Below are 25,920 nucleotides of genomic sequence, written 5' to 3'. Positions count from 1 at the left end.
TTTGCATGCCCCCAGCATAACAACGCAAATTGAGGTGCATTGGGGAAAAATTCCTATTTAGGACGATCCTATCCACCTAAGGTGTGACAGCGCCTTAGCAACAAACGAATACAGCTATTATGATTTCTTCCTTTATGAAATGTGAAAGAGGGGAGATTGGCAGACTTACCGTTGTCTTCCGGTTGTCCCTCGATCTAGATCCTCTTCCCCTTTGTGTGTCTACAGCTACTCGCCTCCTCGCTTGCTCAAGAGAACAGCTACTTGAATCCCACGAGGTCACAAGAGAACAGCTACCTGTGACAAGAGAACAGCTACTTGCGACAAGAGAAGAACACAATACAAAGGCAAATGTACATATTCATAAATGATTTAGGATTAGAAGTAAATCAAATACACTAATGCAATCATACAAAGTACACCAGCATATAGGAAAGAATCAAGGTAGCTTTATTGAAAGTAACAGGGTTCAGGAAGAGATACAACCCATGGGGCTCCAATCCAGCATCTCCTTCCCAGCAGAATGGAATTCCCTCTTCAGCTCCCTTCAAAGCATAAACACCCAATGTATCCAGCCACAAACCAACAGCAATTCTTTACATTCACAAAATTCCACCCTCTAGATCCCCTGGAGGAGAGATCTATATAGAGTTATTTTGAGAGAGGATGAGTCAGCTTGAGATCTGACTAGTGTCCTCTCCCTCTGTCAGTTCTTGAGTCCACTTGGAGGTTCTTGCTTCCACTTGGAGATTTGGAACCTCTTACTCATCACCAGTCGAATTCCCTGGTACAAGTGTCATTTTGGAAGCTTCCTGGGCATTGACACCTTGAGAAATGAGCCTGCCACTTGTCCAGTTACGCTCAGCGTAGGTAGCCTTTGTTGCAGTTGACATTCAACGCAGGTAGACAGTGGAGCAGTTGACATTCAGCGCAGATGCTCAGTGGAGCAGTTGACATGATCCAGAATTGGCTTGTTTTTGAGTGTTTTCAGGTGGAGAACATCTGTGAATTGCTGTGGTTACTTGGCCTTGTTCCTCTAGGGGTAGGAACAACATGTTTAGGGACTTTGGATCCCTTGATTATCGACATTTCATGCTCAGTGATGCAAGGCACAAAAATGTCTATAACACTTATGAAGATCACCATGTAAGCACCATTATAGGATCAACCACAAATCTGATCTAAATATCAACTATGTAACCCCAAGAATCATCTGAACAACTCATAACCATATCATAGCAACATGAATCATTTAAGCATCATCACCAAGGACTATTAACCATAATGCCAACAATGCATTAAAAGCATATGCTCCCCCTAAACCTGTGCCATCTTGTTTACTGTCAGATCTGATCATTCATATCAGCAAGAAGTATCAATACATCATCATTATCAAGTTAGAAACAAAATACTTCTAACCATCATATCCACACATCATTAGCAAAATGCAACCATTATCAATTAGAGCAAAACTGATCCTTTTCTTGAATCTATCCCTACTGCCTTTCTTCAAACAATCATATACGCGACTGTGCAATAACAAATTCGCGTATATATGCAACTTCCCTTTATCAAGCTTGCGTAGGAGATTGAAGTTTTACACTTCCGGCTCCCTCTGTTATGTCTGTATAATGTGTTGTGCCGCCACTTTCTGACTGAACTTCCTTTTTCTTCCATATCTTCAAGTGTGATGATGTTTTCTCCTTTTGGTGTGATGTCCGTGCTTTGTTCCTGCATTCCTTTGCTATATGTCCAAGCTTGTTACATGCATAACATCTTATATGTTTCATATTCCTTTTGTAGCAATCAGCAGCTTTGTGACCAAACATATTGCAAGCAAAGCAATAACCATTAAAGTACCTTGACTGAGATGATCTGTTTGTTTGATGATCTTGAACCCTTCTTCTTCTACATCTGGCTACAACATGTCCAAGGTTATGACATACATAACATTCAACATTATTCATAGGAGGAGTAAAAGATTTTCTTTGAAGAATTTCTTTCCTTGGTTGATGATGAGATTGACCTTTCATCTCTCTTATCTCCTTGTTGATCATTTTAGATTTCTCTTTAGAGTTCCTTGCCTCACCTTGTGAACTAGATTCACCTTCAACAGATTCATGAAAGCCAAGACCAGTCTTTATAGTAGGAGACCTTTGACTACTAAGAATATCATCCAAGACTTTAGAACTATCTTGAAATCGTAAAAGCTTATCCTTTTCTTCTAATTTACTTTCAAGATATTTACCTCAACCTGAAGTTGTTCTTCCTTTTCAAGAGATTGCTTTTTCAAATCTTCTTCAGCTTTCCTTCCTTCTTCCATTTGTTCCCTTAGATTGAGAATCTCCTTTTCTTGTTCTCCATTCAGATCCTGCTGCATTTGACGAACTCAGAAGGCACATTCCAGTTGAGATTTTAAGCTGCTGACTTCGTTGTCTTGTTTTTCAATTGCTTGGTGAAGATCTTCATTCTGCTTCCTTGATTCTTCAAGATCTTCCTTTAGTGAGCGGATCTTGGCTTCAAGATTTTCATAATGACTGGATCGATCTCTGAGCTCCTTGATTGTTGTGTTCTTTTCAATGACTTCATTTCTTAGTGATGTTACTTCATCCAACAACTTTTGATATTTGTCCTTAAATAGCTTCCTTACCTTGCTTCCTCTCTCTTGATGAGCTTTTAGTTCGGCAGTTACCCTTTCAAAAGCACAGTTCCTTTTGTCCAACAGATCTTGCTGAGTTCTAATTTTGCCTGTAAGACTTTTAAGTTTCGCCTCAATTTGATATCTTTCTTGCTCACCCATAAGAGCAAATTCAGTAGTCTCACTATCACTTTCATCTTTTCCAAAAGGAAAGATAGTTGGAACATCAGAGGATAGCAAATTCATACCTGATAGTTCATCTTCATTCTGAAATGATTCTGAATCTGATTCTGAATCTGAAGAGCTTCTTATACCTAATCCCCAATCGATTCTCCCACTGTCATAGTTCTTCTGAGATGTATTCTTCTTCTTAGGTGCTTTCTTCTTAAGCTTCTTTCCCATTGTTCCACGGATCTCCTTCAAGCGATGAAGCTTCTACCAAAGGACCTGCTCTGATACCAATTGTTGGAAATAATACTGAGAGGGGGGGGTGAATCAGTATTATCAAGTCAATAAAACTTTTTCATTTCCAAACTCCGATTCATATATTCGACTTCCATAACTTCTTATGATTAAGTTAATTGATCTTCAATGAGTGCATTAGAACATTATCAACCATATTATCAGTTAACATATGCAGTAACATAGAATAGATCATCACACATAAGGCACACACATGAACACCATGATATAAGGTGGAAACCCAATGCGGGAGAAAACCACCTACTGCAAGTCATCTCAATCTTCTTCTTAATAAGAAAATCCTTTTACAATATTTTTTACTGGTGCAGTCTTATACCAGTACGGGAGCTACAACCCCCTTTGCTCTTGTACTAGCCGATCCATTTACTAGTACGCAGGCTGCTACCTACTACAATGCTCCATAGATTTCCCTTAGCTCTTGTACTAGCTTAGATACTAGTACGTAGGTGTTGGCCTACAATCTTCTCTCCTCCAGGTACCACGTTTCATCAATTTTCAGACTGCATACACTGAAGCACAACACATAATCTGAAAGGCCACATTTCATCCAATTTTCATACTGGACCCGACAACAACATTGAAGCTCACAACCTTCTGAATCACCCAATCACCAGATCAATACATACACAATGAGAGTTGTCAACCAGATCTAGTCCACCAGATCATATAAGGATAAGTCATTATGAACCTGATCCATTCATCTATCAATACTGAAGCTAATCATAATCATTCAATCAATCACTGTTGTTATCAGAACATAATATCAGAAATCAAACATCACTTCAAAACCTAGAACACAATAATAATAAACAGAGGCAGCTAAATAAATTTCATGAAAAGTCCGCAGCTTCACCCATAGAACACCTGCGTACATCCGCACTGTTTCCAACTGCTTTCCTGCGTACCCATGCACTGTGCCTCACGGACTTCCTGCACTCTGTGTCTTATGAACTGCCTGCACACCTCCGCATCTACAACGCTTCTGGGCCTGCGTATCTGCGCACCTGCAGCGCTTCTGCGCCTGCGTATCTCCGCACTTTTTTTTCACTGCACTTGCGGTCCTGCGGGTATAGACAATTTTTAGACTTCAAGGATAACTCAGACTATCAGATCTACAGATCTGATCATGCGCCGAATGGATCTCAACCCATTAGTAGATCCGACTTGTAATCCTCATGTTTCTCCTTGATTTAGATTCAGCTATCTCTCACAAACCCATTACTAGAATTTCAGATCTAGCTTCTCTTAAGATCTTCTTCTTTCACAAGTGTCTAGCCAAATGATCTCCTTTGCTTTATATAGGCAGGCTCTTCCTAAGATCATGGATCAATACCATAGATAACCAATACAAGGGATCCAAACCGGGGTTAAATTAGATCCTATACCACGGGCCAAAACCATAGAATCAAGAACGGCGGGCTAAATACCACGGGCCAAACATAAGAAACCCCACGTGAGCGTGCTTCTCTGCCTTGAAGTGAGTGAACTGGGGTCCGCACCTTTTACATGGTGTACTTGCAGGTATGTACGCACTTTATCTATGACATGCCTGCGGGTCCGTATCTTTTGTACGGTGTACCTGCGTACCTATTGTTTTCTTCATTATTTGTGAGCTAATCATCAATCTCTGCTACTGACCTATTGTACAGTGATCCATCACCTATATGAGCTTCCATCAAGGACAACACTTTAGCCATAATGCCAACAGTTTGGATGGCAGACAAGGAGCAAACCACTCGAGACAGGTAAGCATTTCCCGGTGGGCAAGGATAAACGAGGAACAATGGTGGTGATTGGACCAAGGGGGTTCCTCGAGAGACATGGTCTTGATAATGGCTTCGTCAGAAGGAAATATTTCCTTTAGAGGGTCCGAAGAAGCATCGTCTCCAAGCAAATGAGAATGAGCGTACAAGTCAAGAGCTCTTCTCGAAGGAGCAGATTCAGGGGGGGAGCCGATGCAGCAACAATTTCGATGTAGTTGAGCTTGGCAGGACTCAACAGCATCTCATCGCCCCAAGATTCTATCTGATCAGTGGGGGGAAGAACCCAAGGATCAGAGCGAACAGAAATAATATTGATAGGAGCGACGTTGGGAGGTGGGAGTGAAAAAACACCCATAAGGGTAGGATCTTTAAAGAGTCCAGCTCCCACACTCTCACATGGAATGGAGGTATGCTCCACAAAAGGCACGTTGCCGTCGAAGGAGGAGGCGAAGAAAGACAGTTGGTCTACTGTGATGATCTCCCCTGATGAGGGAAACGAATGACACGAAATAGAGATGAAGCCATGGCTCACATGGCATATGTCCAGCTTCGTCCCAAAAGGAGGTTGTAAGTGAGATTCGCATCCATGACTTCAGCTTCCACTTTGACCGTCTTCCCTTCCAAATTAATAGGCAAGCGTTGGAGTATACCGTAAGGGCAAGACTCTCTCCCATCAAAGGCTTCTAAGGTCGTAGGAGACTGGCTCAGAGTCGGAGAACTAATAGCCTTCCAACAAGCAACAAACATTATGCAAGTCGAAGCGCCTTCATCAATGACTGTACGATGAATCGTTTTAGAATTGATGATGACCTGGATCAGGAAGGCAATTTGGTGAGGCAGTCTAGGTATATGCCTATCGAGGTCAAAAGTGATCAAATCCGAGCCGGCTAGGTCAATGCCACCGATAGCTGATAGTAGGGACTTCCTCTGAGAGGGGCAACTCTGGAGAACTTCTAAAGTGGACATAGCTGACGGGGCCTAGGCTAAGTCCTCAACGATGCTATAGTGCTAAGCAGCACGAGCATTAGGGTTGTAAGAATATTTTTGGAGTACACCTTTAGGAGGGAGTCGGATGGGCGTCTCAGTGCTTGGTCTCTCAATATGGAGCGGACCAAAACTGGACAGAGGAGCGCAAGAGGGGACCTTAGGCTCTTTCCCGGTAGGCGACGGATACTCTTTTGCCCGAATACTAATGTGGACAGGAATCTTCCCAGCCATAAACACTTGAGAACCAAAGGGAGAAGAGGATTGAGATGAATCAGCCACCATTTGCGTTTGTTGTGAGGGAAAAGGCTCTTTGAGCACGGCAGGAGTTCCGAGAGCACCTTTAAACAAACGACGAACTTCAGACCACCTCGGGAAGTCTTTGGTATAGTGATCCTCATCATAGATAAGGCAAGAATACGTGGGCTTGCATTTGGAACCTTCCTCGAGTGGAGGTTTAGGGGAATCCTACTTGGGTTGATCAACTTTATTCTTTCCTTTTCCCTTCTTCTTTCCTTTCGAGGCTTTGTCCGCCGTGGTGGACTGGACGGCGTTAGCCTCGGAAGTATTACCAGAATTGGATACAGCCTGAGAAGTATTTTCATTCGAAGCATTTGACTTTTGCTTCCCAGGGTTCGTAGAACATTTCTTAGAAGGCGGATTAACAGAACCAATGACGCCATCAACGGATGGTGTTGGCAGGGCTTTGGAAGTTCCGGGCCTCGGGGCATCAAGCAAGTAATCATATAGTGTACCAGACCGGGAGTAAACCAAGTCAAGGTTCTGAGTACGCGCAATAGCCTGCTCTTCAGTTACACATGCCCCCATAGCAATGTCCCATGCTATCGGACTGACAAATGAGGTCATGAACCAGTCAGTTAGAAGCTGGTCGGGAATCCAAAACTTAATCAAATGGCGACGATGTCTCCATTCATGGATATGATCGGAGATATGCGTAGTTGTTGTTTGTTTTAAGGATGTCAAGAGATGTGTGCCCATTTCATATCGAATCGGCAACTGAAAATGAGTAAAAAATTCCATAGCCAACGAGTTAAAATCCTAAAAAGATCCGCGAGCTAACTCAATATACCATTTAGCAGCAGAGCCAGTGAGGGTCCGTTGAAAAAGGAAGAGCCAGATTGAATCATCAAGCCACGAATTTGACGAACACCATAGATGATAAGTCATAACGTGGGCTTGGGGATCTTCTCCAGCTTTACCATCAAATTTGGAACAATCGCCAGGAATCTTAGTTGGAACCGGTGGCCAATACGGATTATGAAGAATAGGATCATTAGTCAGTTTAGACACATCCGGTAATTCCAACGTTGCTAAAAAGGGTAATTGAGGGTTAAAGGACATCTGAGGCCGCAGGTAGGAGGTAGCACCAGAGTTCTAGCCAGCTACTTGTTGCCCCCATTGATTCTGCCCGGACGGATTTGGCCCAGGAGGGTTTTGTCCGTAGGGATTTTTTCCATAGGGGTTATAGGATGGCTGACCTTGGATTTGCCCCCTAGCATTCCATTGATTACCAACTTGGCCTGCATGAGCAACATACGGTTGCTAGTAATTCTGATAAGGACTTACCTACAGTTGTTGATAATTTTGGTATGGGGCAAATTGGGTTTTCCCTTGGGATTGTTGGAAACCATAAGGCGGTTGGATTCCAAACTGAGCCTGGGAGCCAGGCTGCGTTTGATAAGCAGGTTGAGATTGAGACCCGAACTGCATTCAAAGACCGGATTGGATCTGGAGCCCAGATTGGGGCTGAAAACCAGGTGGAGCTTGAGAAGCAACAATCATTTGAGTGCCGGTTGAGCAAGCCCAGATGGATGTCCTTTGGAGAACTGAGGCTGAGCCACCTGGCTAGAAGGTTGAGCTAGTTGAGATTGAGATTGACCCATTTGCCCAGAAGGTTGAGCTTGCTGGGTATTGGGTTGTCCTTGCACAACTGAGGGATGTCCGGATGGCTGAGCGGACTGGACAGTTGGTTGACCTGATTGGATTTGAGGCTGACCAACCTGTCCAGATGGTTGACCAGACTGGATAGTGGGTTGGCCTTGCTGAATGTAAGACTGACTGGCTTGCCCAGAAGGGTAGCCCTAATGGACACCAGGTTAACCTTGTTGTATGTAAGGTTGTCCCGAATTACCAGAAGGTTGCCCGAAATAGGTAAAAGATGAACCACCAAAGGTCGAAGGTTGTCCCTGGAAGGGTTGTCCTTGTGGGCCTCCAGGTTGCCCTGGATAAGGATGTCTGTAATACTGCTGCCCATTGGAGGGTTGCGTGTAAGATGGCTGACCTTGATAAGGTGGTCCTTGAAAATTGGTAGTGGGTACTTGGCCACCATGATAACCGGTGGTACCCCAAGCAAAGGATAACGGGACCATAACCTCAACCGCAAGCTGAGATGGCAAAGTCCTGGGGTAATAAATATGAGCTCCTCGAGAATCGTAATAATGAAATGGATCTTGGGGATACAGATTCTGAAGAGCATGCAAATATTGATCGTATGCCCCCCCTGCTGGAATGGAACCAGAAGAAGGTGGGGCATTTAGTGTAGGATCAACAACTCCGGGTGTAGATGCCGACGGGCCACTATTTGCCAATCTGGATGAAGGTCCAGCAATAGTGGTCACAATTGAGGATGCAGTGATGGCACCAACAACAGGAGATGAAAAAGCCACACAGACAGTTGGAATAGTCAGGACTGAGGTGATAGACACATTGTGAATTTGAGGAATAAAAGACTCTGAAGTCAAAGTGACGATATGAGACCACATAGAACTCGTAAGGGAGGTCCTAGAACCCATAACATCCCTCAAAGCCTTATAGCGTAAAGGCAGCGTGACACCGAGAGAGGTGACACAGAAGGGTGTAGTCTCAGTTGAGATAGGAATTTCACCGCTCGTCACAACGGATTCTTCACTCGTAATGGGGGATGTGTCATCCATGTCAGAAGAAGACATTGGGACTGAAACACTAAGAGGAGTATCGGGAATATCTTCTTCAGAAGGCTCCCAAATGGGGTTCCAATGAATATCGTAAGAATCGTCTTCTGGAGTGCGAGAGTTAATCGGTTGGATACTCGGAATAACAGGGAGAGTATCACTGACAACCGTTATCTTAGGAGCGACAGAAGAGGGAGACCCTTGGTCACTTGGAATTGGAGACGGGATCAGTGATTCCGCCAAGATGATTCGATTCAAAAAATCCTAGGAAAACTAATGAGAAAGAACCCTACTCAAGTTAATGCAAACAAGATCTAACAGGGTAAATGTGAACGTGGCCGAATAAGTTTTAAGACACAGGAACAGAACTTGACCTTTTCATCTTTAAAGAGTTGAGACAAGGACAAAAAGATGACTCTAGTCGCCTTCGAATATTTAATGAGCCTGAAGTGACAAGTGCTCAGATGGAACTTTTCTTTTAGGGAGTCCAAAAAGGAACGAAAGTGACTACTCTGGAGAACTAGGCAAAAGGTTTACCAGACAACCCGTAAAACTGCATATACACCTTGGCAGTCATATGAAGACCAAGGACTTTACGTACGGCAGTCAATCTTCCCAAATGCTGTGTTCGGTGTGTTACGGTTTGTAAGGCAGTAGACATGGCTTCCTAGGGATGAAGGATGATAACCTAGTGGGGTCTCCCAACATATACTCGATGGTACATGGGAGCAGAATTCCATACTAGACCACTATTGAGTCATAGAAGGAGGAATCACCCAACCTTGAGTGGAAACAAAAGTGACTAGGTTTAATGACGTCAGAGCACGTCTCTAGCCTAGACCTCTAAATAGTGTGCATTATGTTCCAATGTGTTGTTAGATTTATTCAGTTCATTTTAGAGTTGATATTGAATTATGTTTCAGTTTTTAGGCCTTATCGTATGTATACACCAAATCCTAGGATACAGCTAGAATGAATGAAAAATCTTTTTTCTTCAATGAACACCTACCTACGAGAGGGTAGAGAGATCATTCCCAAACCAAGAAAACCAAGACAACAAAGGTAGTCACTCAACGCATACAGACATCAGTCCTTAAAGTGCACAGATACTATTAATGAGAGATCTTATCATTCGCTTTCCAATATGCAAACTTGAAATGCAAATTCACTTTCACTTTCGTACACTAGATGAATGCAATATTTTGATTTTGATGTCTTTAAATCTAAAAGAAACAAATAAGCAACAATCAAGTGTGGAAAAACTCGGTTGATCCAAACAATTGTGATCTATGTTCGGTAGCAAAAAGAAATCGAATCAATGCCAAAGATTGGTTCAATCACAATCACTAAACAATCAACCAAAAGCAAGCAAAGGGGAAGGCTCAATCAAACCAACAAAAAGCTGCAAATGAACCTTGAGCAAACAGAAACCAAGCCAACCGATTCAAGAAACATGAAATAATGAACTAGGTCACATAGGCAAAAAAGAAAGATTCATTCAACAGAGCTGACAAAGAAGTGCCTCAACCATAAACAGTGAAAAACAAGCTACTAAGTAGGTGAGAAAAGCAAGGGACCAGCAGGACTGATGGACTCAGGAGGCAGAATTGAGAAAAATCAATTCTACAGTAATCAGCGCGGAAGTACACGACTTTTCCATGATGGTCAGATTTTCAGAACCGTCATGACTGTGGGGCGTAATTACGCGATGCAAAGAATATTACAAAAGGGTGGGTGCGATGACAGCATGACTATTAAATTTAAAGTTGCGATGATTTTCAAAACAATGATAGGTGAACCAAAACTCCCAAATCAAAAGCAGTCAATCCTTCAATCAAATAGAGATACTTCCCAGATCAAGCCAGGAAACTCAAAATACTGGTAACTAATCCCCAAAATTCAAAAGAGACCAAATCAAGAATCAAAACAAGAGCAAACAAAGGAAGAACAAAGGCCAAAATCCCCAGCGGAGTCACCAATTTGTGATGTAGGAAAGTGTTCCCTCTGCGGGCAGAGGCAACCCCTCTAGCCCTAGAGTGGGTCTAGTCACAAACAAGGACAGATCAACAATAGCTTTCCTTAAACAGTCATAGTTGGAGGCCTACCTCAACCGATGGTCGATGGAGTTTCGTTGCACTGCTCCAGCTTCCGATTTCTTCTCCTAACGAGTGATCGACCTGAAACAATGCAAAGGAAATACAACAAAGCACGTAACCGGAAAACAACAATGATCTATTTACTCACAAAGTCAAGAAGCCATGAGCTATCAAGTAAATTACATACAAGACATAGGAAAACATCATTGATTGTATTAATAATAAAATAAGAGTAAGCTTACAACCAAAGTCTTGACGTCACAAGCCTTCTCAGAGGGATCCAACCAACATGTTCTTCAAGCATTCACTCTTTGAAGATGGATCTCCCAACATACAAGTCTCTCTCACTCATAAGTTTTACACAAGATTAAGGGCACTTCACAACCTTCCACAAGCTATCAACAATCCCACACTTGTCACACTCACACCAACTATCTAGCAAACCCACAAACACTAACAGCACTGCTCAACTAACCAACTATCAAAAACTAGCAATTCATAGCTATGGTGAGAGTTTAAATAGGAGAAGGAGTCTCCATGAAAGGTGGAAGAGTGAGCTTATCCCAAAGGAGGTAGCACAATTGATGGAACTGCCATGCCAGAGAAAGGAGGGCGATACAAACTATGCCAACAACCAGGTCTGGAGTCATCTGGAAGGCTGACTGTTGGAAAAAATTTGCCCAATCTGGATCATCGCAGGGGCATAACTGAGCTATAGCGCTGACATCGCTAGTGAGTAACGTAGCTAGTCAGATCATCGCTAAAGATTATAAGTAACCTTGCACTAGGACATGCAATCGGGCCATCGTGGGAATCAAATGTACTTCCGCGATGGCAGCGCAGCTAGACTGTTTATTAGCACCTCTCAGCATGTATATTTAGTCCACAGATGTGATGAGGTAGATAACTTAGGAAAAATGGGTCTGTTGGCAGCACAAGAGAGCATTTGAGCATGTTTGACTTGGACACATGACACAGTAGAAGGACTGGAGTGAAGACAGTGACAAATTACTATGTAACAATCCCTTCCATCATACTTGTCTATCATCCGTACTTTCGGCTGTCCAAAATGTATTCTCATCATCCTCCTATAGTCACACCAATCACCAAAATTATCCTTGTGTGTACCCCACCATCTTGCGGGTGTACCGCGCAGTACCCAGTCCAAGGCCTGGAAGCGATTCTTCTCTAGCACTTCTCTCTCAAATGCATCCAAAAATCGATCAACATTAGTTAGCCCATCATAGTGAGGCAGATTCCTTACTTCTAATGACATGCATCACAATGACTTGGTCATCATATTACAATACAGCGTAGATACTTCATGCAGTCGGTTATGCCAATGCTCTAATTCTTCATCTGAATCTGATGTACAGGAACTCTCACAGTCCCATGTGATACGCCCATCTGCTGTCGGATTTACCCAATCCTGGTCTTGGGCCGTTATCTTGTAAATCTGGTCCAAATCATCATCACTTTCATAATCACAGATTGCTTTTGTATAGCGCGGTCCTTCTGTAGGGTCCAGTGGCACCACTACGCGAAGCGCCTTCTTTTCAAATATCATCTTTCGCTTCTTTAGGTTGATTACCACATTCATGTTAGTGGTCCAATCGATTCCAAGGAGCGCAGGGTAGGGATTGTTATCATCCACAATCTCTATTACCTCAAAATCCGCCAGTGCACTTGCGCCTTCGATGTCAACTGTCACCCCTTGCAGCCTCCCCATCGGGATAATTTTTTGTTGATTTGCCATCCTTAACTAGATTGGAGACCACTGGAGCGCAGGTCTCCCCATTCTTTCCCACGTTTGATTTGGCAAAACATTTGCATCGGACCCCAGATCCAAGATAACTTGGTCCATTTCGTACTCCCCTATCTGTGCAGTGAGCCTTATCTCACGCCCAGTTCTTACCTTATGCTTTCCAAGCTTTCTGACTACATGCAGTTTGCTAGTAGTGTTGTCCTTGCCGGTTCTTGTAGGCCTTTCACAGCCTTACTATCGCAGAGCAGTTTCATGCAGGTCTCCAAGAACGTGTAATCATGGATGGGTCCATTTCTTCAACTGGTTTCTACTGACTTCCTAAGGTAGAGGCCTCAGTGAAGCTTTTATTTACTTTCATAAATGTTGCTTTCGCGTGCTCCAAATCAAACCCAGTCTCCTTTTCTGGTGCTCTGTGGACCCATTCACCTTCTGCAGGCCACTTCCCTTTATCCTCCCCAGTTGTTGTTCCGCTCCACTTCATAATGTTTACCTTAGGGTCTTCCTCGCAAGGCTCATCCCTCATCATCTGGAGGTTCTGCATTGGCTGGGGAGGCTACGTCCCCTTTTCACGAATCTTAGCCAACAATATAGGGAAATCTTCAGTTGCATGGTCAAACTGAGTACAGTAGCGGCATGACATTCACGTTGAATTCAGACAGTCCCTCGCGTAGTGTCTTGGTCCTCCACAATTATAACAAATAAGTTGCCCTCAGCTTCTACCAACCCCCCCTCCACCTCAACCTCGACCATGCCACTGATACTCACCTCGCGTTCCCCCAATGCCTTGGTCCAGAGGCCACGTTTCTGCCTACACCCTGTATGCAGGTATCCTGTCCATCATTAATTCATAACTACGATAATTTCACTCGTCGTGACCTACTGATTGACAGAAATTGCAAGAGCTGTTGTGGTGTGTGTATGAATTTCTACAGCAAATGGCAATTGTCAGTCGCATGTTTCCCAACCACCTGGCATATACCGCACCATAGCGCAGGCCCTACACTTGGCCCTGCTGCAACCTCTGGCCATAGAGGCATTGGTCCCCCTGCTACAACATAGTTCGCAAATACTGGACAGTGATCCTTGTCATGCCCCTGACCTTTGCATTTTAGGCACCAAACTTCTTCGCATGCCTCTAGCCGAGCTGCTCTGTCCTTCTTCAGACTTTGCATTTTGAGGCAAAGGTTTTGCAACTACGCATGAATTTGCTGAACCCCCAGATTAGCATCCTACATTGGTGTCTCATGTAGTCTCATCACAATTTCCAGAGATTCTTCCTGGGTCCCAATCTTCTATTGTGATAGCGCAACCCTTAGGTGGGGCAAGAGCGAGGCCATAAACCATTCGCGGTGCTGCCCATCAGTTAGGTTCACGTTGGCTTCACGGATCATACACTTCAATCTTTGATCCAAATCTCAGGGTGTCTCCCTAGGCTTCATCATTATCTCCTTGAATCCCACAATTGATTGTGCTTGAGACTTAGGTCTACTAAATTATCTATTCAGCATAGCCTGGATATCTGCCAACACGAACGTTGGGTTATTAGTATTGTACTTAATGTACCACATTAGCGCGTTGTCCTGAAAAGCATTATCCAGCATGGCTTTCTTCATTTGGTCATCCATGATACCCTGAGCTTCCCGTATAGCCTTCACGATGAACCAAACTGGTCAGGATCTTCATTCCCTATGCCCTTGAATATAGGTATCTTTACGGAGTTCGCCATGTTGAATAGTGGTGGAGGTGGCGGTGGTGTGGGTGATGGGGTGAGTGGTGGAGGTGAGGATTGTGGTGGTGTGGGTGATGGGGTGAGTGGTGGAGGTGAGGATGGAGGCGGTGTGGATGGATGGGACAAGGATGGGGACGGTGTAGGTATTCACGGAACCCTTGTCTTATAAGCTGAATAGCGCTTAGTGGAGAAGACTACAGTGTTCCTTTGTCGTCACTCAAAGGAGGTTCAATCAGCGGGCTATACTCAGGACCTTTTCTTCCTTTGTCCCTGAAAGACCTTCCACTTCGCGTAGCTCCAAACGTCAAGGTAACCACATGACCCACTTTTCACACATGAGCATCTTAATCCAAGTACTTAGTGACTTTAAACACTTACCCTGCAGTCCTTTAAAGAAGTGGCCCTCTGCTTCGCTGTAACTGACAGAAGTATTGACCACAAACTCTGTCACAAATCCTCCTATGATGTGGTCGAGCCAATGGTCGACAGCGCGCGCGATCTTATCTTCAGAGGCTTCCAATATCTGTACTAACTCTGGTGTCCAAACAATCGGATTGTCAAGCCTCCACCTTCCTTGGTCGTCTGCCAACTTCGCGATCCACTCGTATAACTCAACCGGGAAGGAACAGAAGAAGATTTCGTGTATTTCTGTGTACATATATATATCTAGCCACTGTTCTTTCGTCAATCGCAGATTTTTGTTCTCTTGCACCGCAAATTCATGGATCTTTCTATCCAACCAGTTTTCGATCTCTTTCTTAGTTGGATTCCATTGATACGACATCGCACATCTCGTTAGGCAGATCCTGGTCCCGGCAACGGAACCATTTGTTGGCTTGATGGGCCCTGACCCAAGTTTAGCGTTAAGCAGCCAAGTAAATCCCTACACTACTGGCCCTTTCAGCATCAATCCACAGAGTGTGGACTGAAGTCTCACCTGAAGCAGTATGGGAGGATGTAAGAACCAAGTTTCCGCACCCTGAGATGGTTGTGATGTCGATTTTTAGACCTTCACTCTGCCTTCACGCAGATCGATAAGCCCTTTAGGGATTATCAATGTACTTCTCTTATTCATCCTTGGAGCCTCCATGAAATTCTCTAGTCATCCTTCGTGGACCCTAAATAGATAGATCAGGTGCTTACACACTTTTGTAATTAGTCTTACTTCTGTGTCTACCTAGATTAGCTTAATTATTGGTTACTTTAACATGTATTATGGTTCTCTTTGCGTAAACATATATTCTTACTTTCGTTCATATGGAAAACTGAAATACATAGATTCACGCATCAATACAGCATTAATTCATGATATTCAACATAGCATAACCGTAACATTTATAACAGAAGTACAATAACGCATACACAGATGGAAAGTACACAGTAATTTCATAATACTTCTCTTTATTGATGATTCAGATTCCCAATACAGACTCTATCCGCCCTGTGCACATAGTTGCAGGGGTCCACACACTCAGCTATGGACTTCTACCCTAGGCCTCTATGCACTCAGCTGCAGAGCCTCTTCCTACGCTAAGACTCTCACTCTTAGCTCTTTACAAACTCATCAATTACTTCTACTTCATTTTTTCTTCTACTCTATTGCCCTAGACTCCTCTTAAGACCTCCTTTTTATACAATCCCATGGTCCACGGACCAAGGGCAGATCTCCAAAACTGACACAACCTATCTAGACTAAGGGCGGAAAACCCTTTTTGACTTTAGATATCTTTAATGAGCCTTGGTATTGCAACTAGACTACTGCAACTCCCAAGGCTACCGACTTTAATTATCAACCCGGGGTTTGTACAAATTTAAGAGGTATCGGCACTATATGTGCATCATACAATGTGTCCTTCCTTTTCTCTCATGATGTATTGGAGTGAATGTACTAAAGTCAAATCCTAAACTAATTGCAGAAAATGAAATGTTCGAATTGGAACCTTAACCTATTGAGAGAAAGAAAGTACAAGGAAAGAGACTGAAATAAAATGCTAAAACATACCATTTTCTAACTAACTACTAAGAGGATTTGCTTAAAAAGAATGCTAAGTTAACATGTATGCAATCCTACTATCCTAAGCATGCATATTCAAACCATCAAACCTTCTACTGTTGTGCATGTAAATGAATAACATAAATATATTTTTCTTTTTGTCTTTTTTCATGTGAGTGTGAAAGCTAATCTCTTTTGGTGATGTGGCAGGTGGCTTGGAGATTATGGTGGATGGTTGGAAGGCTTGGGAGACCCTTAGGTTACCTTGTGTGGCTTCCTGGAGGTTTTCCCTCAATTCAGCCTCAAAACAGGCCACTATAGGAAAACCTACAGGATGTAGTAAAAACCTACAGGATCCCCTGAAAACCTACAGGATACAGCTGAGAGAAAAATGATGGGCGATGGAGGCGACGGAAGGCTTAGGGAAGGTGGTTGGTGGATGGAATGGAGTGATAAAATTCCTAGGATCACTCAGAACTCAAAACCAAAGTTGGGAGATGGGTGAATTTCCTCAAAAAGCTTGGAGAAGTTTCCTTGCGAAATGATGAAATTGGTGAGGGTTTAATGACCAAGAAAATCAAATCCAAATTGGATGGGACAATTTTTTTATTAACTAGGATGTCTTAGGTCCATATTACAAGTGGAATCACTCAAAAAGACCTCTGTTAACCCATGCAAAAAAAATAAAAAATAAAAACATTACTAGTCGAAAATCTAGAAATTCGAGAACTAGTGAGCTAGTAAATCTAAAAAATGCCTAACCAAATCAAGTGCAAATGTAATGGGGAAATTTTTGTTATGAACTAGAAATTTTTTGTCATTTAATGCATGTGGAACCAACTAGATTGAAGCTTGTTAGCATGCTCTAAAAAATAACAGAAATTTACTTTTCTTTGCTAAAAAGAAGGTCCAGCAATCTAGATTTGGGAATAAGAAGACTAATCCAAGAAAATCAATGATTATTATGAAGTTCCAAAGGTTTTCCAAGGATGAAATAATGCTTGCGATCCTACAAAATAACTTACATCAACCATTTAACTCAATACTACAACAAAAAATCATTAATACTAAATGCAGAAATAGAAAGAAATAAAAACTAGAGATGCATGTGAATAAGTAGTCAAAAGAAGGAAAGAAAATGATACAAAAGGGCTCTGAGGTTCCTGGGATGGCCAAGCCCAAGGAAACTCAGAGACCTATGGAGGAGAACAAGATTTAGAATCTGCACATGACACCAATCTTCATTATTTTCATCAATAGAATTACATCCCTACAAGAAAATACAATGGAGCTGCAAAAATACAAGCTCTCTCCACAATAACACTAATGAAAATCTATCTCCCTAGGAAAATTAGATTTGGTACTTATAAAAAATGATTAGGAATCATTCCCCATAAATGGAGGAAGCTTTCCCCACCAAAATCCCTTGATTAATGGATCTGGTCCCCAACATTAGGAATTTGCATTAAATGGCAGGGAACACATTCCTAGATTTTCTCAATCATTCCCTAGAGGAAAATTCGACTTGGTACTTATACAAAATGATTAGGAATCATTCCCCACGAATGAAGGAATCTTTCCCCACCAAAATCCCTTGATTAGTGGATCTAGTCCCTTGATTAGAGGAACACATTCCTAGATTTTCTCAATCATTGGAGTTCCATAATATGTGCCATAATTCCATAATATCTTGTTGATTTATTATTTATTATTGATCCTCTTGTAGTAGGTAACAAGTCCCTAAATTATCTCCTCCTCCAAATCTTCATAATCTTCCCAATATTCTCATAATATTCCACAAAAATAAATAATATTAGGCACAAATACCCAATTATTCATAAACCTTCCTAATGAATATATTAAAGTTGAAAATAAATTATCTAATGCAAAAAGAGAGGTTTAATGTGCTGAAAGATGGTCATAGGCCTTAATTTATGTTTTAATTTAGAGGCATGGACCTTAATTTATGTCTAATTTAGAGGCCCATCAATTTTCGCGCTCTACGACCAAAAAATGTGGAGACTTTACTTTTATTTATACAAACTTTAGGCCTTCTACCCCAAAAATTGGGTTTTTAACCCCAAAATTGACCCCCAGGGGACCCGTTCCCAACAGCACTATAGTTGGGTCTCTGGACATTTCAGGGTAGAGAAAACAACAGTAATGATGTAGAAGTATTTTTATTGGCCGAACCTTCGATAGGATGTTGGGAAGTACATCAGATCCTACATTGCCTGCGCCATTGTCAAACTAACCATCAAGAAGAAAGGCCTATATACTCCTATGCCTACTCCTAATCGACCTTGGGAATCCATCTCCATGGATTACATGTCGTTCCTTCCTTCTACTAAGCATGGTAATGAGTGTGTTTTTTTGGTCATTGACAGATTCTCTAAGATGGCCATTATGGCGGCCTGCAAGAAGAGTATCACAGCAGAAGCCACTGTTAAGCTCTTCTTTAAACGATCTTGGGTACATTTTGGGATCCCATAGTCCATTATCTTAGATTGGGACAGCAGGTTCCTAAGTAAATTTTGGTCAAGTCTCTGGTCGATGTTGGACACCAAGCTCACTAAGTCCACGGCTTTATACCCCCAAACTGATGGCCAAATAGAGGTCGTCAACATGATGATCATACACATTATGCGTATGTACAACTCGAAGAATCCATGCACATGGGATGAAAGCATCCCCTATGTCTAGCACATCTACAATTGAGCTCTCCATAGCTCAATTGGCCGTAGTCCCTTTCAAGTGGGGTTCGAATTCCAGCCACTATGTCCTATTGATGTGGCCATACCATTTGCAACTACTCAGGCAGATTCAGCTCATGCCTAGTCTAAAGTTGATAAGGCTAACATCTTCATTGACCACATTCAGTACATCCCCCAACAGGTCCATGACATATTGGATAGGGTCATTGCTACATACAAGAAGCATCATGATCAGCATCAGGTGTCGCAAAGTTCTAGGTGGGCGACAAAGTTTGGTTACATTTGCAGAAGGAGTGCCTCGTTGGGCCCCACTACAAGCTTTACCTGCTCCGATATGGGCCTTACACCATCACTGAGGTGGTAAGGGATGATGCTTTCGAGCTCAACATTCCACCATTCCTTGGCCTGCATCTAGTGTTCAATGTGTACCACCTTCGACCATACTTTCCACCATTACTAGACACATCAAACATTGCAGAACAAATCACACCAACAGAGTTAAACCCAGACTGCATAGAATAGGCCACAATTGATCTGATCATGGACACGCAAATCAAGAACACTCACCACAGAAGATCCAATTGTATTGGGTTGTCAAAATTGGCCAATTCCTACACCAAGGCAAGTGGCTCACTGGGGATCAAGTTCAACGAAATTTCCCCATCTCATAGAGGCACTCAATGCAAAGGGGACCATTACTTCCTAAGGGGGGAGGACATATCCAAGTGGATATTGGTGGCCACCCACCTATTCCACTTGGACCCCCGCCATTGTTTCTTTTCGGTTTCCTTAATTGTAGTGCACTTACTATTTTTGGTAGTTTTTTGTGTCCTAAACTTCTTAAGCCGTTTTGAGGGACTAAAAGATGTTTTTAGGGAAAACGGAGAGATCAGAAAAGTCTTAAACCGATTAATGATTTAGTTTTCGACCTACTCTATGAGATATTCGAAACGGGGTATTATCATAGCCAAACGGAGATCGTATGCCAAATTTACAACCCCAGGAAGTTGATGTACCAATTTACCCAAACGAGGCCCACAATTTTGGCGCTTCATCTCCTTGTTATCACCAAAAAATTGATCATCTAGCCCAATTTACTAGATGGATCGATGTATACCATGTAAAGTCAATTTTACCCTAGTAAAATTGCTTTCACTGTGAGAAATTACCTAAGAAACCACCTTTATTAAGTAATTTATAGTTAAACCCATGAAGAATAATTAAATAAATAATTATTTATTTGATTTTCTTCTAGGAATAATTAATTTAACCACTCTTTTATTATTATTCCTTCTCAAATTTGACACAATCATGAAAAATAAATAGATAAATCATTATTTTTCTTATTTTTCTCTAAGAATAATTAATTAATCACTAATTAATTATTATTCTTTGTTAAATTTGACTAAATCCCTTAGGAATAATTAAATAAATCCTTATTTGTTTATTATTCCTTAACTAATTCCTTGAGATGATAAACAAATTATTTATTTATTTATTATTTCTAAATAAAAGTTTAAATACTTTTTCCCTCCTAAATAAATATAATAAAATATTCCAAGTGGTTATTATAAGAATGGGATCAATAATATTTTATTATTGCTCGTTATTCGAGGATAACTCGATATTTTGTTATAAACAGAAATGTTTTCCATTCATTATTCACTTTTGATTATTTTCATTGTTGCACTCACTATTGTAACTCTGATTATTTTCATTGTCGCACACCATATTTTTGTTGGGTTTATCCATTATAGAGGAAAGAGACTCTACAGACGCTGAAGACATTTGAGGATAGCCAAGAACACATCCCATAGAGGGGGATTGGTAACATTTATCTGTTCTCTTCACAGGTGTTATTATAAAATTATTCTTTACATATCTAGGTTCCATTAGATAATTGGGGTTATTACTCTCCCTCGCTGTTTAACTATGATTGTAGCATAGATCAGAATTTTGGCAGGTTTTGTTTCTATCAATAGTTATAGATCTACAATGTTTAGTAGCCACTTATATTGTTGAGATTGTTTGTCATCCACAATCTTAAGTGGGTTCTTTTCGTACATCATTGAGAAGAAAACACTACAACACTCCTAGGGTTAGGTTTTTGGATGTTTAGGGTTTTCCATTGTTTCTCAATAATAAATAGGCATTTTAGCCTCATTGTGACATAGTTCATAGGCATGTAGCCACCACATCTCTTCTGAGAGATAAGCTACCATCGCCCGAGCTAGTTTACTTCTATTTATGTTAGCATATTTGAGTTCTTTGATGTTAATGAAATGAAGTTTTATTTCTATTGCATCTCTGTGTATATGGGTATTTATGTATTTTGTTTTGTTCCTTCCTAAGTCTAAATCAACAATATCAAAGCGGTCTTCTCTTTCTTTGTTTTTCTTTGCATGTCCCCAATGAGGTCCGGGTATAAGGAGTTAGGGCTCAATCTCGTTGAACCTTTGCAAGACCAGCCTCGCAAAACCCAACGGCCTACCATGGCGGAAGAAAATAAAGATGAGGGGGTATGAGATCCTTTCAAAATATTGCTGAGGAAACCCTCAAGTGACATATGAACATGATGATGGATAAATTTGCCCATATCCTTCGACGACAACCCACAAACAATGCATATTCATCCAACAACCACTCTAGAGGTGTCACTCCTTTTAAGGTACAAGTTAACTTTGATATTCCCATATTTGAGGGCCAGATAGATGTAGATGCCATAGATAAATGGTTAAATCAATTAGAAGGATATTTTTCAGTTCATGACTTTTCCGATCGTGAAAAGATTACTTTTTCACTTTTCAAATCCGCCCCACACATCAAGGACTAGTGGGAAAGCTACTGTGAATAAAAGAATGAGAGGGAATCTTCATTGTTTTCCTCCGCACCCATTTGGAATTCTTTCCGAGACGTCATCAAGGAACAATGTTACCCTATCAGGAGCTATGATGATAAATACTTAAAGTGGACCATGCCACAACAGGGAAGGGACCAATATGTTTTGGAGTTTACAAATTTTTTCCATACCCTTCAGACGAAGCTGGGTATCAAGGATTATGAGCGGCATTTTGTACTCAAGTACCGCAACTGTCTACACAAGTATGTCCAAGACGAGATGGAGTTCCTAGACATCTCCTTGCTTGGATCGGCGTACCGATACACTGTCAAGATTGAGCAAAATTTTAAACAAAAGAAGCGATACTTTGGATCTACGAATCTAAAGCAAGGAAAAGGTGCCCCCAAACCATGGAGCAATGGAAAAATCCAAGGTGGGGCGACCCAAGACAACCCTTCAAAGCTGCAAGCAAAGAACAACACCACAAATATAAAGGACACAGGAAAATGGTGTGAGTTCCAGAAGAGGTGCACTCACAACACAAGTGAGTGTCGGGCCAAGCAGTCACTAGTGGTCGAGTTGAAGGCTTCTGAATCAGATGCATGTTCCAAATCTGAGTCAGAATCAGACAAGGGGAATGAAAAAGGGAAGCAGATCATTGATGCGGAGCCCAGTGCCACTGTGGCCACCACTAAGATGCAGAAGAATGATCTTGAAGATCCAGAGGAGGGGGAATGCCTCTTCCACTCACAAATTTGGGTCAAGGGATCTCCGCTGCAGTTCATTGTCTACAGCGGGAGACAAAAGAACCTCATTTTAGCAAAGTTCGTGAAGCATTTGGTCCTACTAACTACAGCACATCGGCAGTTGTACACCATCGGGTGGCTTCACTATATTGATTATCGAGCATTGAACAAGATCACTGTCCAGAATAGGTACCCAATCCCATGGATTGATGAACTTATGGACCAGCTCAAGGGGGCCAAATATTTCAGCAAGATTGACTTGAAGTCTAGTTATCACCGGGTGCCTATTGAACCCTCTGATGTGTGGAAGACTGCCTTCAAATCCAAGGATGACCTTTTCGAATGGTTGGGCATGCCTTTCAGGTTGAGAAATGCCGCCGCAACCTTCATAAGATTGATGGACGACATCTTACGACCCTTCACCAATGCATTCGTTGTGGCTTATTTAGATGACATCTTGATCTTCAGCCAGAGTTGGGAAGAACACCTCCACCATATTCGACAAGTCCTTCAAACCCTGCAGCAACACAAGTTGTGTGCCAATTTGGAGAAATGCACTTTTTGCATGACCCAGGTTCAATACCTGGGGTACATCATTGATGAGCAGGGTGTGAATGTGGACCCAGCCAAGATACAAGTCATTCGGGATTGGCCAGCCCCACCCACTCTAATAGAGCTTTGCATATTTCTAGGTATTCCCAATTTCTATCGCCAGAAAACTCCCAACCAATCTACAATATTGTTTTCGGCATCCTCTTTGAAATATTCGAAATAAGGTATTATCATAGCCAAACAGAGATCGTATGCCAAAGTTACGACCCTGGGAAGTTGATGTACCAATTTACCCAAACGGGGTTTACAATTTTGGCGCTTCATCTCTTAGTGTTAGGTTTTTGGATGTTTAGGGTTTTCCATTGTTTCTCAATAATAAATAAGCCTTTGAGCCTCATTGTAACACATTTGAGAGGCATGTAAGCGCTACATCTCTTCTCAGAGATAAGATACCATCACCCGAGCTAGTTTACTTTTATTTCTGTAAGCATACTTCAGTTCCTTGATATTAATGAAATGAAGTTTTATTTCTGCTACATCTCTGTGTATATGGGTATTTTTGTATTTTTTGTGTGTTCTTGCATAAATCTGGATCATTTGAGGCAAGAGCAAGCATAAAAACTAATAATAAGGAAATAGGAACACAAGAGAAAAGAAAGGAGGAGGGGGGGAATTGTAAGATGACACAAGATAGCACAAGAAAACAAAGTTGCTCCACAAGATTACCCATGGGTGATGCAATTTGAAGTAAATACAAGTTCATAAGTGGGAATGAAATCCTTGTTGTGGGCCTTAGCACCTGGAAAGCAGACAAGGTTGCTACAGATGTTTTCTTCAATGCCATAGTGCAGGTAATGGACCTTGGAACTTTAATTAAAGTGAAAAATTTATTAGAATACTATGTTGTTATACAATTGGGCATTGCAAGATGATTACCGCCATATTGATACTAAACCACATGGCCTTGAGGAGGAGGCGATGATTTTTCTTTGGGATTCTAGGATTATTGAGCAAAAATTGTAGGTTAATTGATTTTTTTAGGACAATGAATTTCTTCAATAGGCTTGCATGGTTGATTGCTTGGTTGTGTTTTGCAAGTTGGCTATGGATTGAGAGTTTCCATGGATGCAGGCATTAATAAGAAGGATCTGATTGTGGTATCCAAGCTTTGGTAGGTATTATGTTTTAACATTTTATATCTTCTCTACTTCACATTTTAGATTGATATCCTATTTATCGCATAAGACACTTTCAAACTATGATTAGCTAACTTGTTGTTAAACCAACATCCTTCACCTGTATCTAATGGGCTTTTCATTCTCTTTCCTATTTGGGAGTTGGACAGATGCACTAATATGTCTATGAACAAAGTCAGGGTTCCTCTTGATATGTATCTTAATGACCTACAACTTGACTATCTTAATATTTACTTAGTATGTAGCCCTCATGCTTAAAGTGCAGTAATATTATTTTACTCCATAGATTTCTCATCTCTCATTTACGTGGTCTATTTGACCCACTTGGCTTATATAAAAATACTAATTAAAAAATTCTCGTGTGAAACTATCTATCTTTGTTTCATAGAAAGAAAATCTTAATCAAATGAGAAATCAAATTTAATTAGGAGTCCTCTGAACCAACAAAATCAACATCAAATGAGAAATTGAATTTAATCATGATTCCTATAAAACTAATTAAAAATGATTGATTTGAATTTATCTTTCGAGAAATTTTGTAGGCTACATATCAAGAGAGGATGTCTTGAATTGATTCTTTTGTTTATCATCTTCTTTTCCAAATCCATTGACCATTTCACTTGAGAGAAGGGCATGCATGCCTCCCAAAGTTGGTGATGTGTTAGATTTAGACATGGAAAGTGTATGGAGGGAAATGGAAAATTTGGTAGCTGAAAAAAAGGTTCGAGAAATTGGGATATGTAATTTCACAATGAAAAAGTTGGAATCTCTACTTAACTATGCAAAAGAATTCCTTTTGTATGCCAGGTGCCATAACACTTGTATACAAAGTTTTCTTCCTTGTGCATATTTTACGGCCCCTGTCAAATAATATGGATGTCACTTATACATGATATTTATGCAAAAATTATGGCACATGCAGGTAGATTTTCCAAGTGACCAGAACGAAATAGTGGCTCTTCACGAAGAGATGGAGGAGATGAATTCAATGGGGGCAAGGGTTGAGAAATATTGGTTGATAGAAGTGTAAGCCAATAGGAGAAGTGTTGTTACATGACATCGACTCTCATATGTGGAAAAAAGTCAAAATTCATGGATTACGTGGCAAATTGTCGATGATAGATGCAGGCAGATATGGACGACGCGATCTATAATTGTAAGGAATGACATAAGCCAATTGGATTTTACGATATGCGTCATCCTCAGATTTTCTATGGACAGACGATGAAGGTTAATGGGCAAACACACCCTTATAAAACACTTTCAGTGTAATTACACTCTATTTTTTCAGTGGAATATTTGTTTAGCATAAGGTTTGTGGGGATTGGAAAGAAGAAACATTTCAATAACTTTGTCCATTTTTTATATTATAGTTCACTATAAATTTGGTGGTACATGAAATAGAAGTTAAGGTTTTTTCTTAGTCCCAAAATCTTGCTTAAGGCACATATTGCACCAAAAATATCATGTCTAG

General features: G+C 41.3%; 1 pseudogene; it reads left to right on the top strand.

Moving 5' to 3' along the window:
* LOC149168182 (aldose reductase-like) overlaps positions 1 to 25,476 on the top strand; it is a 52,233-nt pseudogene extending 26,757 nt beyond the window's left edge.
* The last annotated feature ends 444 nt before the right edge of the window (positions 25,477 to 25,920 follow it).

Source organism: Pinus tabuliformis, chromosome 4_2, assembly GCF_031772625.1.
Source record: "Pinus tabuliformis cultivar Carrire ecotype Pingquan chromosome 4_2, CPIR1, whole genome shotgun sequence".
In the NCBI taxonomy this organism is placed as follows: domain Eukaryota; kingdom Viridiplantae; phylum Streptophyta; class Pinopsida; order Pinales; family Pinaceae; genus Pinus; species Pinus tabuliformis.
Note: the sequence above shows the minus strand (reverse complement) of the source record. Positions and strands in the feature narration are given on the sequence as shown.